Source organism: Bombina bombina, chromosome 2 (genome assembly GCF_027579735.1).
Source record: "Bombina bombina isolate aBomBom1 chromosome 2, aBomBom1.pri, whole genome shotgun sequence".
NCBI classification, from domain to species: Eukaryota; Metazoa; Chordata; class Amphibia; order Anura; family Bombinatoridae; genus Bombina; species Bombina bombina.
The window spans coordinates 195,891,771-195,906,076 of record NC_069500.1 but is presented as its reverse complement, the minus strand read 5'-3'; positions in this window follow the sequence as shown (position 1 = coordinate 195,906,076).

Below are 14,306 nucleotides of genomic sequence, written 5' to 3'. Positions count from 1 at the left end.
TTGCACCAAAATTAATCCCATACAGAATTTTACAAAATAAAACCTCTTTTCACATGTATCTAGTGAATTAATTTATTTTGATTTCTGTATTTTTTAAATTAGTTTAGAGAAGCATAGATCTATGAGCCCTAAGATCAACAACACAACAAAATGAGGCTAGCGGTGGCTCCAGGTCATTATTACTGCTGTGACAATCGCGTGGCAATTATATAGAAATATGAAAGCCATTATTTATCTTTCAAACAAAGGGGTCTACTGGTATATTTCTGTATTGAGGGGGGGTCATAAAGGTCTCTTAAAAATTGCCAGGATTACCAAAATAGAACCAACCATAGAGTGAGGTCCCACCAAACAAACAAGGGTTTTCAAGTCAGTATAACTATCATAGTAATAATGATCACCTAAATGTAACTGGTAGAATTATTTTGTTGTGTTCTTGATATAAAAGCTCATAGATCTGTATTTCTCTGAACTAATAAAACCATTTAGAAATCAGAATAAATAGGAGAACTGGGTAAATGTATAAATAGATGATGTTTTGTGAAATACTATTTAGTATTATGCTTGCTGTTTTTATTATTATATTTAAATATATTTTACTACATTCCATAAGTTTGGACAGGAGTAGGGGCATGAATACATTGTCAAAGTGGGTTAAGCTGCACTTATGCAAAATCTAAATTTTGTGTAAATTTTAAAATTTGGCTAATATTTTATAGTTAGAGATTTTAGAACTAGTCATGGTGCAAAGTACCAATATTATTCATGGACGTACGTTAGGCAGATAAGTTCCTCGTTGTCAGGTGTGATGTTGTTTGAAATTCATTTAGGCTTGTTACACATATTACAAACCCAATACGTTATATCTCGCACATCAAATGAGAACCATTGGCAAAGCAGAAAAGTGATAATTACAAGTGCAACACATAGGAAATACTTTTGCAAAATGAGTTTTGTGAGACATCTCAGATATGAACAAGTTGCTGTTGGTGGGCTTTAATCTTGTCGGAATTTTCCACCTACACCTAATTTAAGCATGATGAATTCATAAAGATGGGATTGTCCTTGTATAGTATCTTATCAATTGAACATTATTACAAAACTGACAACGCCTTTTTTTTTTTTTTTTTTCATTTTTCTTTAATTGTTTTCAAATCTTCTTGTGTGCTTAGGTTAGAGTAGATGGTTTTATATATAAAGTTTTTTTTTTACTCTATTTAGTTTGTTTAGTAATGTTTTAAGATGCCAGTATCCTTGATAGTGGAACTCATTCTATGAAGAAGTTAAATGGTTTTGAGATAGAAAACAGTAACTATGGTTATTGGGACTAATTAAAAATTTAAAAAATCAAATAATGCAGAGTTAAATATAATGATATTATCAAACTGAAGGCAGGCCCCTGTCAACTCCTATTAATATCTTGGCATATGGCTTGACCCTAACCTGTCGTTTGGACCTCATATTCGCAAACTATTGTCCAAAATGTACCCTAAAATTGGAGCCCATTTTAGAAGTGAATCCTGTCTAAATCATGAGGATATGAAACGTATTGTACAACAAGTGCTGATCCCAGCAATTGATTACGGGGATGTTGTGTATGTGTCTGCGCCGCAGATGCATGACAGTAAACTTACAACTCTCTATAACTCGTTATGCTGATTTGTCTTACAATGGGATTGCTAAACTCATCTTTGGCTATCGCTTGACTCTATGACACTGGTTTTCAAATCTGTCGTTAGGCCTCCCTAACAGGCCAGATTTTGAGGAAATCTAAACTAAAGCACAGGTGAAATAATCAGCAGATTAGTAAACCTGGCTATTTTACCTACTCACACCAAAGAAAATTCTAAAAAAAGGCCTTTTAGAGAAGCCTGAGGACAGGTTTGAAAACTAGTGCTCTAGACATTTTCTTCATCTCCCACACTACCTGAGCAGTATGCTCACCCCTGCTCCCCACTCCCCTATAACGTAAGGTCTTCTTCTTCTACTCTACTTTGTATTCCCCATTACAACAAGGAAGCTGATCGGTTGACGTTTCCATTCAGAGCTCCTCAACTGCAGAATAACCTTGCGGAAAGCACCACAAACTCCCGCAACCTGAGATCCTTGAAAACATCTCTCTATCTTTACAAACAAATCAATCCTGTAATGACTGTAAATTATAAAAAAGACCCGTGTCTGGGTACAGCTATGTAAAAACCTAACTATTTGTACAATATGTAATGTATTGCTGGCATATCCCAGGGCATTCTTTAAAAAAACAAAAATCTCAATGTATTTTTTTCCTGGTAAAACATTTTGGGCCAGATTACAAGTAGAGGAGTATTTAACGCTCCTGCTCATACTCTATCTCCGCTAGAAGTAAAGTTTTTGCACGTGATGAGTAGTGCTAATATTACAAGTTGAAACTAAAAATGTTTTGCTTGCGTGCTAACCCGATAGACACAAAAAACAAACTTCAAATATCACGATCACATTAACAATTAGAAGTCAATGGACAAAAAAGGGGAAAAACTTGCAAACAAACCTGATCGCATATTCTGAAGTGCAATAATTCCAATGTTCTTTAAATAGCAGAATATGTTTTATTTATTCACAAATACATATTTCTATATATATATATATATATATATATATGATTGTATTTTGGTACAATATATCTATACCCACATATATACATGATTATATATAGATATAGGAATAGATATATACAGATATATATATAGGAATAGCTATTTATAAATACTTAGAACATATTCTGAAATGTGCAGAACATTGGAATGTGAAATATTCATTATTAAATATGAATATTGCATAAATATGATTTTTCATGTTTTAATCTGCTTAACTGCAAAGGACTCCAATGTACTTGTATATATATACAGTATATATGTCTATTTGTACATATGTATTTATGTGTTAATATGTGTATATATGTTGGTAAATACATATATACACATATTAATACATGAATACATATGTACACACATATAAACACACATATATATATATATGCATACATACATATACATATTTATACATGTGTATATATGTATCTTTATGTTAAAGTCCTTTGCATGCGCTTATAACTTTTAATACATAGTGATAGTACTATTATTAGTGTAACTGTACGTTTTAATGTGTTTTGTGCAACTTTTTTGTTTTGCGAAACAGTTAACCAGTGCTCTGAGGACACGGCAATCATTCTAATGTAAATTGCGCGCACGCGTTCACGTAAACTGAATGGTATCCTGTTAACAGAAAGAGTCATTTCAGAAGAGGCGCATGCCTCACATATACAGTACTGTGAAAAAGTTTAGACTGGTATGAAAAAATGCTATAAAGTAAGAATGCTTTCAAAAATAGAAAAGTTATTAGTTTTGTTTGACAATTAACAAAGTGCTAAGTGAGTGAACAGAAGAAAAATCAAAATCAAATCATTATTTGGTGTGAGCACCCTTTGCCTTTAAAACAGCAGCAATTCTTTTATGTACGCTTGCACAAAGTCAGGGACTTTGTAGACATATAATCAGGTGCATGGTTAAATAATTAAACCAAACAGGTGCTAATGATCATCAATTTAATATGTAGTTTCAAACACAATTAGCTGAAACAGAAACAGCTGTGTCTGTGTAGGAGGAATAAAACTGGGCAAGGAACAGACAAACTCTGGTACTAAGGTGAGGTTGCTGAAGACAAAAGTTATACACTATAGCAAGACTGAGCTTAGCAAGGTTTGTCCCAGGCAGAAATTTCAAGGCGGACATAGGTTTCCAGATGTGCTGTCCAAACTCTTCTAAAGAAGCACAAAGAAATGGGCAAGGTTGAGGACTGCAGAAGCAGTTATCAGCCAAGGAATCTTAGCAGGTGAAAAGACATCATGCTTACTTTCCTTTGCAATCAGAAGACCAGCTCAAAATTGGCAGAAACCAGTGGGACCCTGGTGCACCCATCTACTGTATGAAAAAGTCTGGTCATAAGTGGTGTTCATGGAAGACTTGTTGCCAAAAAGCCATATCTACGATGCTGAAACAAGGTGATGCAACTAAACTATGCTCAAAAACACTGGAACTGGGTGCAGACAAATGGCAACAGGTGCTCTGGACTGAGTAAAAAATTGAAATACTTTGCTGTAGCAGAACACAGTTTGTTCACAAAGGGTTGGACATAGGTACAAGAATGAGTGTCTGCAGGCAACAGTGAAGCATGGTGGAGGTTCCTTGCAAGTTTGGGGATTTGGTCAGAATTAATGATCTTCTCAATGCTAAGAAGAGTCCTGAAAGTGATGGTATGGCCCATATGGAGCCCTGATCTCAACATCATTGAGTTTGTCTGGGATTTACATGAAGATGCAAAAGCAACTGAGGCTGCCTAATCAACAGGAGAACTTTGGCTAGTTATCTAAGATGTTTAGAGCAAATTACCTGTCAGGTTCCTTAAAAAAACTGTGTGCAAGTGTACCTAGAAGAAGAACATTCTTACTTTACAGCATTTGTAACACCTGCCTAAAACTTTTGCACAGTACTGTATGTTTGGGTCAATTTCTGCTATTGTCCTAATGACAAATGTAATGTGATAATTTTTTAAACACATTATAACTGAAGTTATAAAATAGGTATATGGCTCAGATTCATCCATTAAAAGGACATTAAAATCAGAAATAAAGGGACATAAAATAAGTTGGGATGGAGACAAAATATAATAATATGTACTTTAATTACTTTACCTGCAAATTTATACTGCAGTGCCTCGCCATTAACTCTTTCTTTTAAGTTTCCAAATTGTACATCTCTAACTTCCCCTACACATTTCCTTCTATGGCTGTATCTATATCTTCTATTGCTTTGGTAGAATGCAGAAGTACACAGTGATTATCTGCTGGAGCATGCCTAGAAGCAAATAAGCTGCTGTGAAATACAATGCCTGTGTTTCTGAAACTAATCACTGATGGGGGTGGTGGATCAGAATGCTCCAGACAGCATAAATATGTAAGTAATTCCATGTAGGCTTGCATAAGCGAGTCTGCAGCTGATAGGAAGCAGCTGTCATCAGACCACCGTTCCTTAACCTATTTGCCACCTCCTAGTTTGCTGGTTTGGAATCACCCTGGACCGTGCGATTGGAGCGAGCCTTGTCCACCCGGTGCTTGTTAAATTTTGGCCTATGTGCTATTGCATTCCATTGTCTTTTCATTGTGTATTTGGGGATTATGCAATTCTACCTGATTCTTAAATTTACCACATTTGATAAAGGCAGCTGAGATTGCCCAAATAGGTATTTATTTTCAGTGAGTAAAATTAGGATCATCGTGTACATATCTTAAATGATCATAAAAGTGCAAAAAGAGCATTTTATCATCACAATAATACAACTGGGTTACATATTTAAAGTCAACATCAGTACAGTATTGCGGTAATGTACTACTGGGAGCTAGCTGAACAAATCTTGTGAGCCACAAGAGGCATATGTGTGTAGCCACCAATCACCAGCTAGCTCCCGCTAGTGCACTGCTGTTCATGAGCCTACCTAGGTATACTTTTCAACAAGAGAACAAAGTAATTTTGCTAACAAAGGTAAGTGTCATAAAAAGATGCTCTGTTTAAAGACACAGTTGCAGTGCTGAAATGACATGCTCTAAATAATTACCGCATGCCAAATTTCCACTATAACGGCCCTTTAATTTTGATATCCATTCTTCTTTAAATCAAAATATTTAGTATCAGATTTTATTGGTAAAGAAAATAAGGTTTCTGTCCTGCGATTTACATATTTTATAATTACATTTAACACACTTTAATAGCGTGGTAAACCTTAAGGACCAGTCAACACTGTAGATTTGTATAATCAACAAATGTATGATAAGAAGACAATGCAATAGCACTTAGTCTGAACTTCAAATGAGTAGTAGCTTTTTGTTAAATACATTGCAAAGTTATGTATATTTCCACTCCCCCTGTATCATGTGACAGCCATCAGCCAATCACAAATGCATATACGTATATGCTGTGAATTCCTGCACATGCTCAGTAGGAGTTGGTGACTCAAAAAGTGTAAATATAAAAAGACACTGCACATTTTGTTAATGGAAGTAAATTAGAAAGTTGTTTAAAATTGCATAAGTAGAGTTAATTAAATGAGTCAAGTGATTGCATAATAATTATACCCATATGAGTAAATAAACGAATAAATACCATAATTTGTTATTTTATAACATTACATTGAACAGAAAAATGTTATTATCTTAAAAATGTATGTATTTTTTATGATACTAATTCAGTAAAACAAAAACAAAGTAATTTGTTGCTTTCGATATATGACATGGTAACTTTTGTTCTCTTTCTCTTTAATTCTACAACTGTCAGATCTTGCTATCTATTAACACAAATTTGCAAACTTATAAACCACTTAATTGTAAATGGACAATAAACTTACAAGTGGAGCGCTATTGATGGCACAGGGTGTGCTACCAATATCACGGGCTGGCACTATAAATAGCGCACAATCAGGTAGCACAAGTGAATGGTTAAAAAGAATTGCCTGAGAATGTTGATCGTGGCGGAAATCTTTATAGGGCCAGATTTAGCAAAGGATTCAGCTGCAGGCTCTCATAAGCGAACTTGAAGCCGGGAGTTAAGAAGCAGCCGTCATCAGACCGCTGCTTCCTTACCCAGTTCACCAGCTGTTATGTGGCGTATCTCAATCCCACAGACTTTTCTGACCAGGTACCTTGACAGCTCCTGTTCACATGCCATTGCCTGAGCTCAAGCAGGGTGTGTCATTACATACTAGCCCCTGTCCGACTGACTTTTGATAAATCTGGACCCTGATGGATTTAGATATCAATAACTACTCCAGGTTCTTGGCGAATAGGTAAGCATCTGGTCTCTCATTGGCATTGCATGTAGAGCAAGTGGGGTCATACAGTATGAGAAGGCTCCTCATTGTTTTTTTGAAGGGCTATGATGAAGAGAATATCATGGTAGCGCTGTCATTAGATACCTATACAACATTTCATAGGGTGCCATGTGATTACGTTTGTGAAGTCCTTGAGAAATGTAGGATTCCAGTGGACTTACACTCCCTTATAAGAACTCCATATTAATCTATGTTGAAATATTAGAAGCATGATGTTTTACTCCTTGAAATTTAAATTACTAATGTGATGAAAGTAAGGTGTCCTTTGTTTCTCCTAATCTTTGCATGAGGCAATTAGTAAGAACAGTAATATCAAATGTATTACCTTGGAAAAAAACTGTGTAAAAGATAGCAAAGAATGTGAGAGGCTTCTTTCTTCTTCTGAGGACATTCTACTTAAAGTGTTTAAGCTACTAGAACAATTTGGTAAATTCAGTCATTACAAACTCAATGTATCCAAAACAGAAATCTATTCAATCAATGTAGCTAAGTACATATTAGACTGAAAGAAATGTATAACTTTTTAGTGTTATAATAGATTCATTAGACATCTAGGTGTCTTACTTCCTTTGAACTTTCTTGCAGTCATTAATTATAGATATGGTATTATATTGAGAAAGATTTGTGTCCAAGTCTGTCTATTGTGAGTTGTTCTTTATGTGTAAAATGACAGTGTTCAAAATGTCTATTCCCCTAAAAATTACCTTTTTCTTTTCATTACGATCTCAGTTCCCAAAGACCTTTTATGCCTAAGGACTTCTTCAGATATGTTTGGAAGGAAAAAAATGCTTAAAATAATTGTTCAAACTACTTTGCAGAGACTGATATGTTCTGGTGAATGTGCCCTCTCCAACCTATTTTATTATCATGATGTGGTATGAATAACACGTGTCAGAATGGAAGCAATTAGGGGAATCCAAGGTTGGAAATCTTTCTAGCAAGCACCGTAACTATCTGGACTTATTCTGGAGGATTTGATTTAAATTTCAGATCACAGAAGAGCTGAATTACTGAGCTTTAATAGAATTTATATATGCTTGGCACTTGGTTACACATTACCGTGGGCAATAGCGCTACTAGTGCTAACGACAGTGCTGTGTCCAGGTGGGTTTTCTAACATAGCGCAGGGTGCAGTAATATTTAAAACTCAATGTAGTATGGGGCTCAACCATAGAAGTGCTAAACATACATGCAGAGAAGTCTAAATTAAATGAATATTTGTTACCTGAAATGATCTTTCAGTTGAAAGTGCACCAAAAGAGATGCAGGATGTTATAAAGGCCCCTGAGAGTACTAGCTGGTGTTTGTTTATTCTTTGATGATGTTCCTGGGGTTTTTGTTCCTGACCTTTCTTTTTGCGACGCTGCTTTGTTTCCTGGTCTTGGCTTCCTGTCCTGAATCCTTGCTATGTTGCTTGTTTCTGACTGATTACCTGGCTCCTGACCTTTGGATTTATGCTTTTAAGTATTATTCTGGTTTCTTCATTGTACTTTACAACATGACTACAGATTAATTTACTGGTTCCTGACCTTGGCCTAAAACCTGACTACTCTCTTATCTACTTTTATCATATTAAAGCCTAACTCCTAATTAATTATACAGCTTGTCCCAGACTACTGCCTCCAGTATATATCATGGTCATGCGAATCCAGCAAATAACACTTTTATACCTTTAAAAATGTCTCCCCATAGACCTCTCTGATCCCCTATTAAGCTGGTCTCCTGAAGGTAACTATGAGAACAATATCTGGATGATGATGATGTATGGAGTTTTCTGATGTGGATCAGCATATTATATACAGTAAAGATGTGCATTCAAGCTGATCTACTGCCAAACACATTATTGGAGGAAACAAAGATTTTTAATAATATTTTATATTTAATAATTCAAGAATTTAGAAATTCTTCTAACCCGACACCGCGTTACCTAAATTGTGAACCCGATGCATGTTACCATATTTCCCGTTCCAATGTTCTTTAGATTTTTTTTATATTTATTATAAAATATATATTTCTATATAAATCTGATAATGTTAATGTAAAAGTAGATCTCTATACCTATATATCTATATAAATAAATATACAGGTATAGGCATATATAGATATATATATATATATATATATATATATATATTTAAAACTCCTGTCGGGTTAGTGCGCAAGTGATAGGTGTTAGGTTTTTTCTTCTGTGCTCTCCATTTAATTATATTGGGAGATTAAGTTTACGCGGGCGCAATATTTGGCTAACGTTTCGTGCACAAACTTTTTACTTTCAACCTGTAATATGCAGGCTACCTGACGTGCATAAAAAGCCTCTGACTGGTGAAGTTTACGCTCAAGCGAGAGTACTAAATGGCGATCCACTCATAATCTAACCTTTTGATGTGTTGTGGTTTCAAAGATCAAACCCAGCTGTTTAATTTATAAAAATAAACATAAATGAGCAATTTATCTTACATTTTATACTCTGTAGCTGGTAGTACAAGTAATTAAGAACACATCAAGGGGACAACAGTTTTACAGTACACTGTCCCTTTAACATGTGAATATCTTGTCTTGTGGTTGAGTCTGAGTATTACAAAACTGGCAAAATATTTCCTTTTACATTAAAGGGCCAGTAAGCCTACAAAATAATGTTATATAATTCTGCACATAGATCGGACCGGCTGTGACTAGACAGCGTGCCCACAATGCGCTTATGCTAATTAAAACCTGCTCAGAAAAGACAGGAGCGGGGATCATGAAAAAGCAAGTTTTGAAATAAAATATATCTGAAATCCTGCCAGTTATAAAGTTTGCGCTAAGTGCAGAATTATATAACATTATTTCGTAGGTTTACTGGCCCTTTAACGGTGTTGAACTTTTTTAATGTTGACTGTTAGAGTTGTTTTGTTTCATTTCAATTTGTTTTGTCCTGCACAGGCTGCGAGATACAAGCTTTCCCTTGATTTAAAAGGAGATGATCTTTGAATCTTGCCATTTTTGAGTGGCGATTTTGCAGAAAGGTTTTTTTGTGCAATATTAAGAATCTAGGCCAAAGTTAAAGGGACTCTGAACCCAAATTTTTTCATTTGTGATTCAGCTAGAGCATGCAATTTGAAACAACTTTCTAATTTACTCCTATTATCAAATTTTCTTCATTCTCTTGGTATCTTTATTTGAAAAGCAAGAATGTAAGTTTAGATGCCGGACCATTTTTGGTGAACAACCTGAGTTGTTCTTGCTGATTGATGGATAAATTCACCCACCAATAAACAAGTGCTGTCCAGAGTCTGAACCAAAAATTTGGCTGGCTCCTTAGCTTAGATGCCTTCTTTTTCAAATAAAGATAGCAAGAGAACAAAGAAAATTTGATAATAGGAGTAAATTAGAAAGTTGCTTAAAATTGTATGCTCTATCTGAATCACAAAATAAAAAAAATTGGGTTCAGTGTCCCTTTAAAGGGACAGTCAACACAAAAATTGTTATTTCTTTCATGTAATTAGCAAGAGTCCATGAGCTAGTGACGTATGGGATATACATTCCTACCAGGAGGGGCAAAGTTTCCCAAACCTTAAAATGCCTATAAATACACCCCTCACCACACCCACAATTCAGTTTTACAAACTTTGCCTCCTATGGAGGTGGTGAAGTAAGTTTGTGCTAGATTCTACGTTGATATGCGCTCCGCAGCAAGTTGGGGCCCGGTTTTCCTCTCAGCGTGCAGTGAATGTCAGAGGGATGTGAGGAGAGTATTGCCTATTTGAATTCAATGATCTCCTTCTACGGGGTCTATTTCATAGGTTCTCTGTTATCGGTCGTGGAGATTCATCTCTTACCTCCCTTTTCAGATCGACGATATACTCTTATATATATATACCATTACCTCTGCTGATTTTCGTTTCAGTACTGGTTTGGCTTTCTACAAAAATGTAGATGAGTGTCCTGGGGTAAGTAAGTCTTATTTTCTGTGACACTCTAAAGCTATGGTTGGGCACTTTTTTATAAAGTTCTAAATATATGTATTCAAACATTTATTTGCCTTGACTCAGGATGTTCAACATTCCTTTTTTTCAGACAGTCAGTTTCATATTTGGGATAATGCATTTGAATCAATCATTTTTTCTTACCTTAAAAAATTTGACTTTTTCCCTGTGGGCTGTTAGGCTCGCGGGGGCTGAAAATGCTTCATTTTATTGCGTCATTCTTGGCGCAGTTTTTTTTGGTGCAAAAAATCTTTTCTGTTTCCGGCATCATACGTGTCGCCGGAAGTTGCGTCATTTTTTTTACGTTCTTTTGCGCCAAAAATGTCGGCGTTCCGGATGTGGCGTCATTTTTCGCGCCAAAAGCATTTAGGCGCCAAATAATGTGGGCGTCTTATTTGGCGCTAAAAAAAATATGGGCGTCGCTTTTGTCTCCACATTATTTAAGTCTCATTATTTATTGCTTCTGGTTGCTAGAAGCTTGTTCACTGGCATTTCTTTCCCATTCCTGAAACTGTCATTTAAGGAATTTGTTCAATTTTGCTTTATATGTTGTTTTTTCTATTACATATTGCAAGATGTTCCACGTTGCAACTGAGTCAGAAGATACTTCAGGAAAATCACTGCCCGGTGCTGGAGCTACCAAGCTAAGTGTATCTGCTATAAATTTTTGGTATCTATTTCTCCAGCTGTTGTTTGTATTGCATGTCATGACAAACTTATTAATGCAGATAAAATTTCCTTTAGTACTGTTACATTACCTGTTGCTGTTCCGTCAACATCTAATTTTCAGAGTGTTCCTGATAACATAAGAGATTTTATTTTTTAAATCCATTAAGAAGGCTATGTCTGTTATTTCTCCTTCTAGTTTACATAAAAGTCTTTTAAAACTTCTCTTTTTTCAAGATGAATTTTTAAAATGAACATCATCATTCTGATACTGATATTGGTTCTTCTGGTTCAGAGGTTTCTGTCTCAGAGGTTGATGCTGATAAATCTTTGTATTTGTTCAAGATGGAATTTATTCGTTCTTTATTTAAAGAAGTATTAATTGCATTAGAAATAGAGGATTCTGGTCCTCTTGATACTAAATCTAAATGTTTAAATAAGGTTTTTAAATCTCCTGTAGTTATTCCAGAAGTGTTTAATCTCCCTGATGCTATTTCTGAAGTAATTTCCAGGGAATGGAATAATTTGGGTAATTCTTTTACTCCTTCTAAACGTTTAAGCAATTATATCCTGTGCCATCTGACAGATTAGAGTTTTTTTGGGACAAAATCCCTAAGGTTATGGGGCTGTCTCTACTCCTGCTAAATGTACTACTATTCCTACGGCAGATAGTACTTCATTTAAGGATCCTTTAGATAGGAAAATTGAATCCTTTCTAAGAAAAGCTTACTTATGTTCAGGTAATCTTCTTAGACCTGCTATATTTTTAGCGGATGTTGCTGCAGCTTCAACTTTTTGGTTAGAAGCTTTAGCGCAACAAGTAACAGATCATAATTTTATAGCATTATTATTATTCTATAACATGCTAATAATTTTATTGGTGATACCATCTTTTGATATCATTAGAGTTGATGTCAGGTATATGTCTCTAGCTATTTTAGCTAGAAAAGCTTTATGGATTAACTTGGAATGCTGATATGTCTTCTAAGTCACTTTGCTTTCCCTTTCTTTCCAGGGTAATAAATTATTATCTCAACTGTTTCTGGAAGGAAGGGAACTTTTTTACCAAAGGATAAAAAATCTAAGGTAAATTTAGGTCTAATAATCATTTTCGTTCCTTTCCTCACAACAAGGAACAAAAGCCTGATCCTTCATCCTCAGGAGCGGTATCAGTTTGGAAACTATTTCCAGTTTGGAATATATCCAAGCCTTATAGAAACCTATAGCCAGCTTCTAAGTACCCATGAAGGTGCAGCCCTTATTCCAGCTCAGCTGGTATGGGGCAGATTACGTTTTCTTCAAAGAAATTTGGATCAATTCCGTTCTCAATCTCTGGTTTCAGAACATTGTTTCAGAAAGGTACAGAATTGGCTTCAAGTTAAGGCCTCCTGCTAAGAGATTTTTTTTTTCTTTCCCGTGTCCCAGTTAATACAGCAAAGGCTCAGCATTTCTGAAATGTGTTTCAGATCTAGAGTTGGCTGGAGTAATTATGCCAGTTCCAGTTCTGGAACAGGGGCTGGGGTTTTATTTTATCTCTTCATTGTACCAAAGAAGGTCAATTCCTTCAGACCAGTTCCGGATCTATCAATATTGAATCGTTATGTAAGGATACCAACATTCAAGATGGTTACTGTAGGACTATCCTGCCTTTTGTTTAGCAAGGGCATTATATGTCTACAATAGATTTCCAGGATGCGTATCTGCATATTCCGATTCATCCAGATCACTTTTAGTGTCTGAGATTCTCTTTTTAGACAAGCATTACCAGTTTTGTGGCTCTACCGTTTGGCCTAGCCTCAGTTCCAAGAATTTTTTTCAAAGGTTCTCGGTGCCCTTCTTTCTGTAATCAGAGAACAGGGTTTTGGTATTTCCTTATTTGGACGATATCTTGGTACTTGCTCAGTCTTCTCATTTTCGAAGAATCTCATACGAATCGACTTGTGTTGTTTCTTCAAGTTCATGGTTGGAGGATCAATTTACCAATCAGTTCATTGATTCCTCAGACAAGGGTAACCTTTTTAGGTTTCTAGATAGATTCAGTGTCTATGACTCTGTCCTTGTCAGACAAGAGAAGTTTAACATTGATATCAGCTTGTCAAAACCTTCAGTCACAATCATTCCTTTTGGTAGCCTTATGCATAGAAATTTTAGGTCTTAGGACTGCCGCATCAGATGCGATCTCCTTTGCTCGTTTTCACATGCGACCTCTTCAGCTCTGTATGCTGAACCAATGGTGCAGGGATTACTCAAAGATATCTCAATTAATATCTTTAAACCGATTATACGACACTCTCTGACATGGTGGACAGATCACCATCGTTTAGTTCAGGGGGCTTCTTTGTTCTTCCGACCTGGACTATAATCTCAACAGATGCAAGTCTTACAGGTTGGGGAGCTGTGTGGGGGTATCTGACGGCACAAGGGGTTTGGGAATCTCAGGAGGTGAGATTTCCGATCAATATTTTGGAACTCCGTGCAATTTTCAGAGCTCTTCAGTCTTGGCCTCTTCTGAAGAGAGAGTTGTTCATTTGTTTTCAGATAGACAATGTCACAACTGTGGCATACATCAATCATCAAGGAGGGACTCACAGTCCTCTGGCTATGAAAGAAGTATCTCGAATTTTGGTTTGGGCGGAATCCAGCTCCTGTCTAATCTCTGCGGTTCATATCCCAGGTATGGACAATTGGAAAGCGGATTATCTCAGTCGCCAAACGTTGCACCTGGGCGAATGGTCTCTTCGCCCAGAGGTATTTCCTCAG